The sequence below is a fragment of the Stegastes partitus genome, unplaced genomic scaffold (genome assembly GCF_000690725.1).
Source record: "Stegastes partitus isolate 25-593 unplaced genomic scaffold, Stegastes_partitus-1.0.2 Scaffold1030, whole genome shotgun sequence".
NCBI classification, from domain to species: Eukaryota; Metazoa; Chordata; class Actinopteri; family Pomacentridae; genus Stegastes; species Stegastes partitus.
In genome coordinates this window covers 237,558-254,688 of record NW_007578761.1, presented here as the reverse complement: position 1 = coordinate 254,688, position 17,131 = coordinate 237,558, and positions in this window count along the sequence as shown.

Sequence of the window (17,131 nt, the reverse complement as noted above, 5' to 3'; positions counted from 1 at the left end):
ACACATTCAGGACACTTTTCCCACTATATACTACAATGCAATTGCACCTGAAATGTAAAACTGAAAATGGATTTTTTAGTTTCACTTTTTTGCACTTCATTGTAGAATAACATTTGAAACTGGTATTGTGAAGACATCCTATTACCTGATGTTGTAAGTACTGCATTTATAAAAAAGTAGGAAGTTGCGTTAATGCAGTTTGTTTCTTATGGACAAATAAAATGAGTATATAATCTAACACCAATCTGTTGGGTAAGGCCACGTGTCCATATATGATGCAACAACGAGGGAGAAATTGATCAGTTGTGATACAGCACATTGCATCATGATACACACTCGGGAGTATCATACACACAATGTTATACAATTTTGAGTGTTTAATGGACTGATCAAGCTGTTCTAATTTTACATCATGCAGATTGCCTGTGTACCTGCCTGCTCAGAAAGTCCAGCCAACAGTCAGTGCAGACAAGGCTTTAGAGGCTCCTTTTCCCTCTTCTCTTTCTTTATCTCTCAGCGAGCAGACCTAAGTTTCGTTCCCTCCCTTCCCTCTGCACTTGGCCGTGTGAGATTTTCTTATAAAATATTATGATCAACAGAATCAAATGCTGTAAATGGGTCTGTAAAAAAAAATGCAAGGCAGTTTTAATTATCTCCCACAATTTTAACGGTGTTGCTAATTACACATAATTCAGCTGTGACATAAACTAAATCCTGACTGTAGAGGCTGTAAAATAGTTTTCTCTCTGGAAAACTCACAGTTAAGAGTTGTGGGACTCCGGGGTTTTAACACAGCAAGACAATTATGAAATTAAGTCATGGGGATTGTTGCCTTTATGGAACAGAATAACTGGTGCTGCCTTCCGATTCTTCACCGTCCTGCTAAACCTTTTAGTTCATCTTCATCCTCCTGGACTTTATTTTCATATTACTGGACTGTTTTCACCCTCCTCTTTGTGCACCAGGTTCAAAGAAAGGAGACTTAAGTTTTACAATTATAAACTTTAAATGTAGATGCCACTAGTTGGGCTTCAGATCAACAACTACATTTAAATATGTCTTGATTTTAATTGTCTAAGTTGGACGGATTTGCTAAGAATTATCTATGATTTTAATTAGTTCATTTTTTGGTCCATGAGATTAAATACTTCACTTAAAAACGTCTTTTTGAAGATGAGCTCAGATGTCCTGGGGTTATTTCATTCTGCTACTGGTTAAAAAAAATTAGATGCACCTTCTCATTTTTTTGTTTGTTTTTTTGTTTTTACTATTTTCTACATTGTAGAACAATACTAAAGACATCAATACTATCGAATAACACATCTGGATTTATGTAGTAAGCACAAAAGAAAATAAAACAGATGTCTAAACAAAGCGAAGCATGTTCTGAATTTTTAATTCTTCAAAGTAGCCACCTATGTTTTGCACACTCTTGGCATTCTCTCAATCAGCTTCATGAGGTAAGCACCTGGAATGATTTTCCAACAGTCTTGCAGGAGTTCCCACATATGCCGAGCACTTGTTGGCTGCTTTTCCTGCACTCCGTGGTCCAATTCATCCCAAACCATCTCAATTGGGTTTAGGTCGAGCGATTGTGGAGGCCATCTGACGCAGCAATCCATCACTGCTCTTGTTCTCGGTCAGAGAGCCAGCAGAGAAGAGCTCGGAGGCAAGTTTTGGGTCACCGTCCTGGTGAAAACAAAATTCTGGTCCCATTTAGAGCAAATGAGATGTCGCTACAGACTGTCATGTCAGGCACGCTCATTAGACGACCATTCCTTGTATGTTTTGGCATGAGCAGTTCTCTTCCTCTTGATCTCCTTCAGTAGTGGTTTCTTCACAGCAATTTCACCGTGAAGCCCTGATTACTGCTGTCTCCTCGAAACAGGTGATTTTGACATGTGAACTCCGGGAAGCATTTACAGTATGTGGGCTCTAATCTGAAGCACCGTTCATTTCTGAGGCTTGTAAAGATTTTATTCTCTTCAGCAGAGATAACTGTTGGTCTTACTTTTCTGGAGCGGTCCTCATCAGAGCCTGTTTCATGTCAGTGCCTGATGCTTTTTTTCTCTTTTTTTTTTGCAGCGACTGCATTTGAAGAAACGTTCAAAGTTCTTGAAATTTCCCAGACTGACTGACCTTCATGCATTAAAGGGATGATGGACTGTCATTTCTCTTAGTTGAGCAGTTCTTGCTATCATATGAAATACTATGGCAATTAAATATAAAATATAAAAGCTATTTGCTGCACATCAATATGACTTTGGCTCAAATGCATTAAAAAATAAATACAAAAATAAAAAACACACACACACACACACACACACACACACACTCACATATATCTATATATATGCTATACCCATTAACTTTTGCAGAGGCGTCTTCTTCTTTGTCCAAGTGACAACCACATAATCCTGGTTAAGATCTTGCCACTTAAAGTTATCAAACAATAACAAACAATGGCCCCTTTGCGGAATCTAAAATATGAAAAAGATTTTTGCTTTCTTTAAAACCTTCTTCTCGCTGCATAATTCCATTTGTGTGACTAACAGTCTTGAGGTCTTTGGTATTGTTTTATAGAAAATAGTATAAAGACTTCAACAGCACTGTATGTACATTGTCCTAATCAGACCTAAAAACATCTCTAAGCCTCTGGGCTGATCACGTTACTCTCATCGCCGGTGTCGCAGCGACGGCTGAGGACACAAAATGGAACTCCTGCTGCATGCAGAACCTTTTCCAATCAGCTCTGAGGCCTGGAGTTGTTTATCTGAGAAAATAATTGCAAACCGTTCTAACCAGCCCAACCCAGGCTCACCAGCCAAATGCCTTACCATTGTGTTGATGGAGAAGAAATGGGCCTGATCCTAATAAACTATGTATTTATGGAGTGAGGGTAACAAGTTGAGTCAGAATAGCAATTTTGGCCAGCATCTGTTTATATACTTTTTAACAATCTCCCTGGTGTAAACAGTGTGTGTGGTTAGCGAGCACTAAATGCCTGCAATGTTAAACCATCAGATCTCTGCTACTTCTGAGAGACTACGCTGCTGTGAATAGCATAAACCTAATGATAACCTGGTGCATTAAGTTTGTCAAGTAACAGCTGGTCGTGCGACAAAGAAAGTTTTTAAAGGGAAATTCCACCTAAAAATGATTATCGCATCAGTTGACTGATAAAGAGGTGACGGACACTTACAGCCCTGCAGCGAGTCAGTGTGGTGCACCTGCATGTAATAAAAAAATAAAAAATCCCCAATCACGTCTGTATTTTAGCTGATGCTGGAGATTAATTTTGACACACTCAGTATTTAAGGGTATGGAAAAAAGAAATTAGACGGAAGGAGACCTTCTGGATCCATCAGTTAAGAGGTCTCAGCTGAACTCTGTATCTAGTTATTCTTTATGTGAGCCATGACAGCTCAGGAGGTCCCAACAGCTCAGCTGGTTAAAGTTACAGATTTGTTGAAAAAAGATGGAAATAAAATGACTTGTCGTTATAAAAAACACATTTTCTTGCAGAAGGGGGAAACCTAACAGAGATGCAACTGCTGATGATTTTCAACGCCACATTTACGACACATCCTGTTCAACAGTGATTTTTTTTTATTCATAGATTATTTAATGTATTATGTAACGAATTTATCCTGAGTGACAAAGTGTTTTTTTGTCTTTTTTGTTTGTATTCACATAATCGCCACAACTGTGTAAATCAGAAATAGGGTCTATGGTGCTTTTTTTTTAAAAATATGCTGTCCAGGGCAGGATGTCAAATTAAGTCCAACCCTGTCACCTAGAAATTATGTTTATATACTGCTAATTTGTGTTGAGTGCCAAAGGGTTAGGAGGTATGTGTTTTGCGTTATGAGCATGAATTAGACCAGAATTTTGGAGCCTTGAGTTTTTCCCAGATGTGTCCTCCAAAGTTTAAATGTAAATTACGCCCTTGGGTGAAGGTGAGTTGAAGGTGAAAGCAGGCATAAATTTTTCTTTTTCCTTTTTTTTTTTTCTCTCTTTGGGATTTTTTTAGGTGTACTTTACTGTTCTGGTGGCCCTCCTGTCCGTCTCCGGCATTGACGATAGGAGCAGGTGTACCAGGTGTTTGTGCCAGGTGTGTGTCCACGTGTGCGCCTGCATTCAATCACATGTGTGTGTAAACTGCCAGCTGTGCGTCTTGTCATAGGTAATCAGTGAGCGCAGAAACTGGACCCAGCAGGCGAGCGTGTCTCTTGTCTCATAAACTGATCACAGCTGACAACTACAAGACCCACCTCTAAATATCAAACACACCTGTTTTGAAAGCAGAGGGTTCCAAGCAAAGCATAATGCTTAAATTTAGGATGTTTTTTTGGAATGAAGGAAGAGATGGACATCTACCGAGTCAGGTCAGCGAGTTGCTGAATGTGTGTGTCTGGATCAAGGGTGGAGCAGCTGGAGTCAGAATGTGAGATAATTCATGATATGCTGCTGGATACGATCTCCTCTGTGTAAGACGTACAGTGTGGCAGATCATTTCTCATGTCTGCCAACTCACTTAGGCTGCCAATATTGTGGAAAGAGAAAATTCGACATTTAAAGGTCATTCCTGAATTCTGCTCTGATGGTCCACAGCAAAAAACAAATGAAAAGAATGCATTTAGTGGTGCGGTTATCCCAAAAAATTCTTGTTTTAGGGTCAAAACTAAATAATTGAAATACTTAATTGCTCATGCATAATGTTTTGGTTTCTTTCTCTTCCGCTCTGTTTTGCCAAACAAAGAGCTATCTCTGTCATCCACGAAGAAATATTATGTTTGACACATGCTTTTGAAATGCGTCTGGTAATGTTCAGCAAGTAGCATGCAGTAATTTGCTCAATTTCACAAGGTTTGAGGAATGAAACATTGGGAAATACAAGTCAGAACAAGTTTGTGGAAAACCCAGAAGAGCCATGAGTTTTAATTAGTAAGATGGCACATCAAGTAGTAATATCCTTGGTCATACAAACCTAAAAACACTTGATGGTTGTCCATATGCACAGCGAGAGAGAACCCAAACTTGGTCTTCTGGTGCACTCAGCTGGTCTGGATGAGAGTTTTCAGCTGAACACCTAGAATGTAATGTTTTCATAACATGAACCATGTTGTATGATAAAATTCACCAAAGTTTGTTTTCATAAATGTTTAATGAATACCCACTTTCCCTATTAATCTCCCAGCTAAGCACGAGAAAGATAAACAGTGAAGCTGTTAAACAGCTGAGCAGTCCTATTCCTTTCACCCACATATTCATACCTTCTTATAAAAACCTGGAGGGCCGATATGCGCCCCAAACTTGGCACACAGTCTGACTTTGGTTTGAGGACTTCCCTAGTGTTTTTCTCCCTGCACTCTCTGTGGTTCTCTGTCTCTCTGTCTCCCTCTCAGTCTCTCTTTTTTTTTTTTTTTAAGGGGAGGGGGGAATTCACCTCCATAATTTATTTCATGCAGGAGAAAAGACATTGTGGGCTCATAAATCAAAAGCACTTTATATAAAAAGAAATGAAAGCCGTCTGCATATGGGATGTTTTAGCTCACATTCTTAGCAATTCGACATGTAATAAAAGAAAAATGGAATTTTCACCTCAGGTCTCTATCAATAAAACAAATGTGAGCACTGAATATGCTCTGTGTTCTTGCGCTCACAGCGTATCGGGGCATTTACATAACTTGATTTGTTGGACACAGGAGTGGATGTCTAAGCTAGTAAGGCAAACAAGTACATGTACAGTAACTCTAAGTGTGATCTACACCCGTGCAAAGATAATTCTTATCATAGCAGATATATGGTCCGAGACCCTTTGATGACTTAGTTTCCCAGAACATTAAAATAGGTTTGTCCACAGACAGGTTTATGCTTTAACCTAAATCTCACACTTAAATCTTTTGCTCTGGACATTACTTGTACACAAGGAATGGGGGTTCACTAAAAGAAACCACACAGATGAAATGGACCATAGTTTAAAGAGCAATACCTACAACTTTTGTCAGTCACTCGAATAAATCCTTGTATGTCGTTGACATGTGCCCACCTTTCAGAAACTATACCTGTAGTCTGAAGCTTGTTTGAGCACTCTCCATGGTAGCTTAATTTTATTCTCGCCTGTCAGATCGAATCTATCTTTCCGCATACCATTTGACTTATAGTATAACTGCTGGTCTCCTTAAGCCAGCGCTGATCACTTTAATCTGTGCTGCTGTTTGTGGGTTTTAAATAGTCAGGTTGTATGAGGCTGCAGCGATCTCCCCTGAGGAGAGATCATATTACTCTGGGACACCACTGACAGCTTCCACTACTGTCTCTTTCTTATTTATCATTTGATCGTGCTCGATAGCCACTTATCCTCTCCACAGCTACACAAAGGAAAACACATGCCTTTCAAGTAGTGCTGAGGCAAACGAGTGCACACAGTTTCTTTTAAATGATATGACTCATGCGAGATATTTGATAAAACTGCCATTGTCACTTCTTCCTCCTCTGTCTGCTTCACCTCATAGATACACCGGCTAGGCAGGATCGTGGGCTTACCTTAAACTCCCCTGAAGATGGAAGTCATGTCTGTGTAGCGACTTGTGAGTCTGCGTATGTGTGTGTGTGTGTGCATGCTTGCATCTATACAGGATGGTGATTTGTGTTCTCTCGAATCCGGCTGTGCTCCGGGGAGCAACCATATATTACCGTAGTGAGGAAGACAACCATATCCTCCTCCTGTCTCTGCACCCTCCCTGGCCTATTTCTCTGCCCCTCACTCCTTTTCTCTGTATAATGTTGAAACTACAGACTATGTGGGTGAAATATTACGGGTTGCATGTACTGCCGTCTGACTTTTGCATCAGAGGCAGTAGAATACATTTGATGACACTGTGAAAGTTGCAGCTATATTCATGGAAAAAAAAAAGTACACACGCTGTGAAATAACGTTCTTGTAGACTATAAATGAACAGTAACAGAAATCTGTAAGCTGGTGTCTGCAGCAGGCTGAGTTAGTACACAGTCTCCCCAGAGCTGCAGTGCAGAGGGACAGGTCTAAAAGGAATGTCAGTCTCTTAAAACCCTTCGGGTGAGGACTTAGGAACCACGGTCTGACTGAAAACACCTGCACCTTATAGAGGCCAGTGTACAGAGGGCTTCAACATCCTGATCCAACATACACATTCATGAATGTTCGCTTTCACACAAACACACATGCATAAGCTAAACACACGTGTGCACACACATGCACACGCACACAAATGTCAGTAAAAGCCATTTGTGCTTACATGCAGCAATGCAAAATTTCACACAAACACTGCATATATATATTTATATATATATATAGCTTGTGTCATCTTTTCCACGGCTACCTAACCCTCCCTACATAAGTAACATTTTTATCTTTTCCTCCAATAGGTAAAGTGCAATGAAACACTATCCAAACGTTATAGAAATGGACAAGACCCAAAAATGCTCTACACTCCCAAATAAACTTCCCCTCTGCTCCTTTTCAGACTTTCAGGAGGAAAAAACTCTCTCCTGTAGACAGTGAGTTATTTGTACTGGTCTGTAGCATGTCTGTAGGCTTGCATTGGACTGTTGCTGGGATGGGTGACTGGTTTTACTGGTCTACCTCTGTTTACCTCACTGTGAGCCACAGGAGAGGGACAAAGTGAGTGGAACAGCATGATGAGGGCATAGCAGTGGAAGCAATTTTCCTGGGCAGACATGTATGTGGTGCCTCGCAGGCAACTTCCTCATTAGTGTACCTTGCTAAAAATCCCATTGATTGCACAGGATGTCCCCAGACTGAAATCAGATTTATTAAGTCTGAAATTTCCACACAGTGTACAGAAGACAGCTCAGTCCTTGTACGGTCAGTATGTAACACCTGGGATATTTTAGGGTTCCCCTCCTAAAGTGAGCAGTTTAGTTAAGTTTCAAACAATTTCCAGTATGTGTGTTTTGAGTTCTCGCCATTTAATGTGGTCCCATCCAAGCGGCAAAGAAAGAGATGGCATAGCAGGATGCCTTTATAATCTAATTGTGTCTTATTAGCTGGCCTCTGGGCTTATGGCAGACGGCACCATGCATCAGGTTAACACACCGCCTTAGTTAGTCTTAGCTTGTTTTCCTAGGCAGATGGAACAATGTGGTGCTCCAGCAGTCATTAGGAACCACAGCACGAGTGATGAGCTAAAGGGCTAAACTGGAGGCTGGCCGGGAATCAGAGCGCTAAAAACACACACACTTTCATAGACAGCGACAGCTTTAACACCGTTTTAACTGATGTAGGCGCTTGTAAAAGAAACGCACGCGTACGAGGCTGTCATCCTGCTGCATGACATGATGGAACCAGCGCCATGTATTGTTTGCGGACTGAGCACTGTTCTCACTTTTGTTTCTGGCTGTCTTTTCTATAAACAGGAAACCATATTTCTCTTTGTTGACATCTAAAAGAACGTTTGGGGGGAGCCAGGGGAGGGAGGAGAGAGATAGAGGCTGTGTGACAGTGAAGTACATACAGGGTAAAAAAGTGAGGGGCGGTGAGGAGAAGGGAGACAGAGTGGAAAATATTGGCACCAGATATTCCCCCTGTTCTGCTGCAGGGCTGAATATATTTTGTCCATGTTGTGTGTTTGAACTTTAGTGTCAGGAAGGCTTTCCATTTTGAATTGTCCCCTAAACTTTCCTTCAAAGCCAAACAGACATACTTTCCGGTTTTATCCTTTTCACTTTTCCTTATGCTCACAGTTGACGTCATTACATTTTTCCTTGCATACTATTAGAAACATACACGTTAATAATCAAAGGGAGAATAGGATTAGTGCCACATCAAGTTTGTGTCTTAAGTGAATGTGCTTTAGGGGACAATACACTATGTCATATTCATTTTACATGAAAGAGTGAAACGTGGTTTCCATGCCATTTACATTTTCTGTTTCATCCTGTTTGCTGTGAAATTAGCATCCATTTTGGCACATGAGCTGGAGGGGAAGATGGATGCCAAATCCAAGTGCATATGAGGTATGTATTTCCTCTAAATGAGATAACTGGCCTTTCTCTAAGCTCTGAACTCAAGTCAGACTATATGAATTCAAGTCAAAGTATATGAGCTTTCTGGATTCGAAAGCACATTATTATTCTCTGTGTCAGTAATGAATAATGTTTTCCATCTAGGAGGAAGGCTCAGGAGAACCTCATGTATAACGATGTGCACTGTCGTGTGGTATGTGTTTGCACACATTTCTGCATTTGTCTGCGAGTCTGAGACCCCGGGGAACCAAATTTCTGGGTGTAAGAAGACCTAAAGCTGGTCCTCTCATTCTGCCTGACACTGCAGCCAATCATAACCTTTCCCTGAAAGCCTGACTTTTTGTGTGTGTGCGCGCGTGTACACAAACTCACACACATCACCAGCCCAGTGCCAGAACCCATTCATCAGGCCCTCATAGCTGGGCCCTGTCAACCTCCAGCCCCAGGCCTGTAGGCCTCAAGCCAGGGGCTCGAGTTCCGGGCTTCCCGCCAGTCTGTCATGGTGCTGGGCCACGGGCCAGCCTTCCATCAGCTTTGATGTGAGCTGGATAACCAAATGGCTGAAGAAGGGTGGCCCCTCTGCACAGGAGTTACACAGCACACTGAGCGGGTCAGTGGACTACCACAAGCGTTCAGAATGTGCGCACACATGCATGCACACAGCAGTAGTAGATGTGTCCAGGTTTTGGATTTTTTTATTGAAGTTTCCATTGCATATGCTTCTAGTTATAAATTAAATTAACGCTTGAAATATTTTGTATTCTAATATGATTAAGTGTGCCTAATTGTTTGATTTGGAGGCTTTATAGAACTCTACCTAATTAACATTGCAATACACATATTTTATTGCTCCACATGCTGAGCTATAATTTGTCAGATTTTCATCATGTTGAAGACTGAAATACAGCATTTTATGGCACTGGAGGCCTGAAAGATTGATTACACTGGGGGAAAGCAAGAAAAAGCAATGAACTGTTGAATTATGTCGTGTTTTAAACTGGTGTGCCAACACTCGTCTACATGGACAGGATAACCCGTCTCTCCTTCTCACTCTTTTTCTCATAACGACATGCAGGCACACATGTACCTCACATTCATGCCCTCATTCAGCTACACAAATCCAACAACAGATTGCGCAAGACTCACTGCGCACTATTTTTGCTTGACTAAAAACTACATTCAAAAACAACAAACACCGATAAGCGTGCGTGTGCTGATTGACAGTAAATGTGATACGAAATGTGAAGGGGGAAAATTGTGGTATGTCGATCTAATCAGAAGCGTAGTTTTGTTAACCGTTGTCTGACCCTGATGCTGTTAGAAGAGGAAATGATTTTACCAAAACGCTGGACTGCAGCGTCACCTCATATCTCTGGCAGCTTTTTTTTTTTGCTTTGTTTTGATTTTGGTCCCTCTCTATCTCACTTTTCCATTATCATTTACGTTTTTTTTTCTCTTTCTGCTCTATAATAAAAGGAATGTTTCTCAGTGGGCCCTCTGTCAGCTTGTTAAACTGAAGCAATTAGTCGTGATGAGAAAGAGCATCCATCTTTCTCTGAGGTCAGTAAGGCTAGACGGCTACTGGATCCACCAAGTCCGATTAATTTCTCATCAGCTCAGTTCCTCTTTCGATAATCTGAAAAACAAACTATCATCATATGTGAAAAATTTTAAATCTCCCCTTCCAGTGTTTATTAGTTCAGTAATTACGGCTAAAATGTAACAGCAACACTTTAGAAAGGCTTTGGTCCTTTCAAAATCGGACAAATAAACACGACATACAATATGTGGGAATAAGGTGGCCTTTCCAAGCCCCCCTCTAAGAAAAGTCAAAGCCAATAGGAAATGTGAATATTCCACAAGTAGACACAGGCCCTACAGACGGATATTCACCTTTAAAAGGTGTTAGGTTTATTGGATCTAGCGGGACTTTACCTGCAGATCCAGCTATTCCATTTTTCCGTCTGCACTGTGTTGATTCATTAACCACAAAGACCTCAGTGTGAAGCCCCTGTTTAAACACCTTATTTCATTAAGTGCTTTTTAATGAGGGCGCTAACTAGCCCAGGTGTCAGTCATCAGCCAAAGAGATGGCCAAAGCTGCTGGAAAATATGTCTTTCTGTGGTCTATTACATTTTTCTCTGCGATGGTAAAAGTTATGATGAGTGTATGTGTCGATTCTTCTCTAGTTCTCGGTCCAAGTGCATCCTGTGTGACCTTGGTGGGGGACTTTTCTTGCAATGTTGTTCCTTAATAAATGAATTGGCAGTGACACAGTTCTCTGTTTCACAATAGCATGACTGGGCCTCCGTACTCGCTCGCAGCAATAACACGAACCATTTACCGCGCTTATTTTCAACACAGCAAGTGATTGTGTTTGTCTGTTTCCTATTTCGCTTTGACAAATCTTACGGCGGTGGCTCATCCTCAATCAGGACTTCATTCTTGGCGCCGTGTCTCAATCCAGTCGGAGTGTCGGGCTTTCCCCATCACGCACTGAAAAACCAGCATGTCCACGGCTACACACCTACCATTTACAATTCTAGCACTTCATAATGTTTTGAATTTTATTTTCTCATGCTGTATAATCAATTCCATGTTCATGGCAGTTAGAAAGATGTATTATTATTTTTATTGGTATTCTAATCTTTATAACATATTTAAGAATCTGGGTGGACGGGTGAAAGTGTGAGAACTGCCTTACAGTTGATTGAACGGTGCTGGTGGCCAAGGACCCACCAAGATCCCTCTTAAACCCCAACTTCAACACTTTAGTGATTTGCTTCATTAATATGTGCATTAACAGATGACTTCATCTGTAAGGAAAAAGGGCACATCACTCACAGTCATTTCTTTCACTCCTGCAGCGCTGCAGGAACTTAGCAAAAATGGGGGAAACTTTGTTTTGTGTCCCTGTTGTCCTCCTGTTTCAACGTAAAAAACAGATATCTTAGTAGCTTTCCAAGAAGGAAACGAAATTTGAAATTAGGGATATATCTATACAAAATGTTGACAGTGAGGGTGAAGAGGGTCAATTATTATTACTTTTATTTTTTTAAAATCATTATGTAGAATGTATTCTGCACTGTGAACACTTTAGATGTTTGCATGAAGGATAATTTCCTCAAGGAGATCAATTATCTTATAGCTTCACTAACTAAGTATTGTTGAAAACATCTGAGGTATTTCTTTTTCCCAACTGTTCTATAGCACATAAAGTCTGTTCCTTCGTATCTCGTAGATTGTGTGAAGTGCGGTGGTCGCTGTAGATGTAAAGTTAGCACTAAACATTTGGAACGAAGACAGAAAAAGGAACCTAAATAACTGCCGCACTACACTTTAACCATAACTGGGCAGAGCTGCAAAGTGATGTCGGAGCAACCCCAGGGGCCCACTTTAGTGTAATCCACAAAGGCTTAGCAGGCTGACAGAATCACTCAGCTACTGGCTTTGACCTGGCACTCAGCTCCCTGTGGGGTAATGCTACACACACATACATACACATAATCATCATCATCATCATTATCATCATCGCCACAGAGTAGGAAAAAAAAAAAGAGAAGAAGAGAAGATCCCATTGCAAACCATAAACAAGGAAGTTTGTTTTAGGCATGCTTGTAAACACAATCTGATATACAGCCCGCGCTCTGAGAGGAAGCCACAATGCAAAAGACACGGCGACGGGGAAAGTGTGTGTGACTCAAAAATGGAGCCGTGTGAGAGCGGAGCGGCGCTGCACAGAAACACAGCGTATGTGAGAACAGCAGATCAGATGTCGGAGTGAAATACTGTTTACCTTTCTCATGAAAGTTCTGTAAAATCAATTGAAGCGCTTCTATAAAGAGAAGAAGCAGAAAAAAAGCTTCATTTGGTAAAGTGGTTATTCTGTATGACATTTAAGACAGAATAACATATTGTAATCCTTTACTGTCATATGAAGGTGAATATGTTTCCACATCTGTGAGCAATAAAACAAGATGAGCTGCAGTGCACTTTACTACTCGAGTCTTGCACACACACACACACACACACACAGTCACACACACAAACAGCTATTCTGCTATGTGTACCTTTCCAATTGCAATTATATCCTGGGATGTCTTGTATTATTCTGCTTCTGTATTCAGCACTACAATCCGATTATAAGAATAATTTCTAGCTGGATATGAGATAAACTTGCCTCTGAGATACAAGGTGTCGGGATGAGAACTGATAATGATTTATCCTCCCTCGTTCTATATTTCTCTCAACACTCCACGAAATACACACACAAAAAACCTCAGTCATGCACATTGAGAAACTGTGACCTCTGTGCACAACCTTTCTATTTTCAACCAAGAGTTCTGCCCGATTGAAACAACTTGTGGCAACGGGCGGTTTCTGGGGGCACACTAGGATAGAACTGGCAGCAGGAGAAGGTGGGGGGGAGCCGGTAACTCTGTGGCACCGGCTTGTCTCTCTGATCCAGTCCAGACTGTTTGCGACGTCACACGGCGGTGCCCTGCCCTCTTTCTCTAAAACACACAACCACAGTCTCAAATAGCTCTAAATGCAGTTCTGCGGAGCGCTCTTATTTTGGCCTGGTTGTTGTTTTACAGCAAAAGCCGGGAAATGGAACAAGCTCCACTTTGGCTTGGAGGGATGAGCTTTGCCAGACAGTCCCACTGACAGCACGTTTTTTTTTTTTTTAGGCTTTAGAGCATTTGGAGTATGTGTGTATATTTTGTGAATTGTAGGTGTTTTCAGCAGTTTGAGTCATGATTTGAAGTAGTGATATGCATGATGGGACTAACATAGCCAGAATTCACCAGGCCGTGATGTAGCATGGTAGAAAAAAAAAAGTGAACAGGCTAGAGTTCAAGCTGAGGTTTTGTTTCACAGATGGTAAAATGTGGTGTAAATGTATTACATCAATATGTGCAGCAGCCTGGTATATAGCAGTTATATAAGAACATTTGTTCAGCCTTCTCCACCGCAGGAACAGGATCAACAAAATAGGCTATTTATGAATCTACAAAGTTGTGGTCAGCAGATTTGGCTTCGGCAGAGAGAGTTTGCCTTATATCAAGCAGCTGCTTTGTCTTAGCAAAACACAACTTGTCACGTAATCATCCTGAGGAACCTCCGCGGAATTTTAATGCAGTGGAAGAAGAATAGAGCGAAACCACTCGATAAGCCGGGAGAACCTCAGTTTGTATCCAGCCAGTTCTCTTCATCATCATAATTATCACCTTTGCATGAATATAAAAACCCACACACACGCACACTGCTGCAATCCAGCCTGTAACGCAAGAAGAAAAAAAAAATGCATGAGTTATCTGCGTATTTCAACATCATTAAATATGAAACCATCAAAATTCCTTGAGTGAAAAAAACGTGTCTATTTTCTGTCAGAATGAAAAGAGAAAAAAAAAAGAGAACAAAGTGAGATAGACTTAAGATGATTCCATTGCAAAGGTTTACATCACCTAAATATGTGATTTTAAGCTACAAAGCACTCCTGCAATGAAGGCTGGATTGTGTGTGCAAATGTTTACGCAAGCACCCACATAAACTGTCAAAGCGAAGAAGTGGGAAGGCTGAGAAAGGACAGCCAGGATCAAGACGTCGAAGCATTTTGTTTGAACATTTGGAAGTGTCTCTGTGTCGGTTAAGTCATACCTGTGCACCTGTGGGTTTCGGGTTTCCTCCGCCTGCTGCGTCGGCCTGCAAGCGCACCTGGATTTCTGTTTATGCTACGGCTAGAAAAGTCCTGCTGGTATGAAGTCAAGTCAGTCATTCTGAGGGAGCCTCGTCCAGCACGACCTGACCTTCATGTACATAAGAAATCCAAAGTTGATGGGTGATTTCATATCCTTATAAACCTAGCTGTTGACAGAAGGTTAAAATATGGAAAACCTCTGGCTGGGCTTGATCTTCTTTGAGTCTTTTTTTTTTTTCTTTCGATCTCTCTCCCTACGTGCTAACCGTGCATCTCCCTCTCTTACTTTGGCTTAATGGCACCAATAAAAAAATGTAAACACTTGTCATGACTTTTTTTTGCAAATGGGCGCACATGCAACTGTGCAGACACGCACACACACAAAGTGCTAACTGACAGGGTCACATATGGGACGTGCTTCTAAAGTCAGTATCATTTTTCGAGTGTAAATATTAGTCAGTGTCAGCAGCGTTTACACTGTAATGGTAGTCCTTCAGCTCCACTTTCCTCAAAGCGCTCCTCTCCCCCGGCGGCTCTCTTCTCACAGGCCCCCCTCGCCTCATTACTCCCCTCTCATTCAGCTCTCGTGTAATCCCCCATTTCTCATTACCCAATCTTCTCTCCTGTTTTCTGCATCTCCTCTGGAGCACCAGCGCTCTCTGACAGGGGCCCGGTCGTCTTCCAGACAACCCAATTTCCCCTCACGTCGAGAAAAAAAAAATAAAAAATCCCCCTCTTCTTGCTCTCCTGACACAATATGATTAATCATTCCATTAACTGATCCACTGTCCCTGGATCGTTGAGGAGCACTTATAATACAACCTCAAACCGTCCCCCCGAGAGACACCTAATCTTCAGGCCATCTTCCAAAGCTCTCAAGCAAAATCTTCTTGTCTTTGTTGCGCTACACGCCTAAAACAGCTGTCATCCACTGTGGGTTTGATGGTCTGTCACGAAATCTGAAGACACCGAATGAAGGAATGTTACTGCCTTGAAATGCTGTTAAGATTTAAAAGTGAAAAAGTTAGATCCGGTTAAATGTGATCGGTGGTTGAATGCGGTTAAAAAGGCGCACACATTTCAAGAAGGAGAGTAGAAGTGAGTAAATACTTCTCTGCTTGTTTTACATTTGATATTTATTGAAACAAAGTAGAGCATTGAGCCAATTTGTAAAAAGTAACAAAATATCAGCTATAACACATTACGTTTAACAAACCTCAAATTCATAGAGAAGCTTATAAATATACATAGTTGGATTGTTAGAAATAGGTTTTTTCTATTGAGAAATCATCACAGGGATAGTGAGTTACAGTTAACTGAGTGGTACTGGAAAAATCTGTGGCGACACCGACATCCGAACATGTGTGATAATAACGTGTGTAACAGTTCAGCTAAACACAAGTGAGAAGAAAGAATTTGTCTCAAAACAATAAGGTGCATTTCCCTTTTACAAAAAAAACAGTGAAGAGCCGCATTAGTGAGAATGAAAATTTGTGACCGTAAAACTCTGGGACTATGTGTCGATCTGTTATGGAGATGATGTTTTTTTTTTTAAGCTTAAAAGGACGATCTGGTTAAAGAAAATAAATACAGTTTACTGATTGGTTGGATAGAAATACTATATACACAGAGCGCAGAATATTTCACCACTGTAACCACAACATTGCCCATATATATTCAAACCATGTTAAGTATTGTAGAATAATGTTAAATGGATAATCTGAATTAATATGGAGGAGAAAAAAAAAATGTAGGCTATAATATTGATATATTGATAACAGCTGAACAGACACATACAGACAGGTTTAAGCCTCTGTATCAAAGTGCATAATGGTGGAGGGCTTGTTGCAGCACCTGGGGAACTCTAAGGCTTCTGGGACAGCTTAATAAAAGGGCCCAATCCCCAAAATAACCCTCTTGTTGTACCCATTGTACTTCAAGGACTCGTACTAACCAACAGTGTTCCTTACTGTACATGTGGTGAGAAGGGAGACTTCGGTGAGGACGTGAAGGCTGGTTTGGGACCGAGGCCCACGAAAACACATCCATACACTACAGCACGCACGCGTTCTCCTCTCAACAGAGTCGCTCTCAAACAACAAATCAGAAGCTCTTCGTCAACTATGCAACAAATGTCAAACCTCACTCTTGCTAGTAAAATGGGAAGCACGGTCCAATTTTGCAATCAGTGTGACCCATATGACAAGGAAAATGATCTTTTCTAGAATTTAAAAAAAAACAAAAAAGGGGTGAGGGCAGGGTTGGGGGGGTTTTCCAACCAGGCACTTGAGGGGTTTAAAAATTGGCTGGTGATGACTAGGCCAAAAATAAAAAACATTAACAATCTCAAAATAAATATTTAAGAATACTCTCAGTTTCTGAAGACATAAGATTTTTTT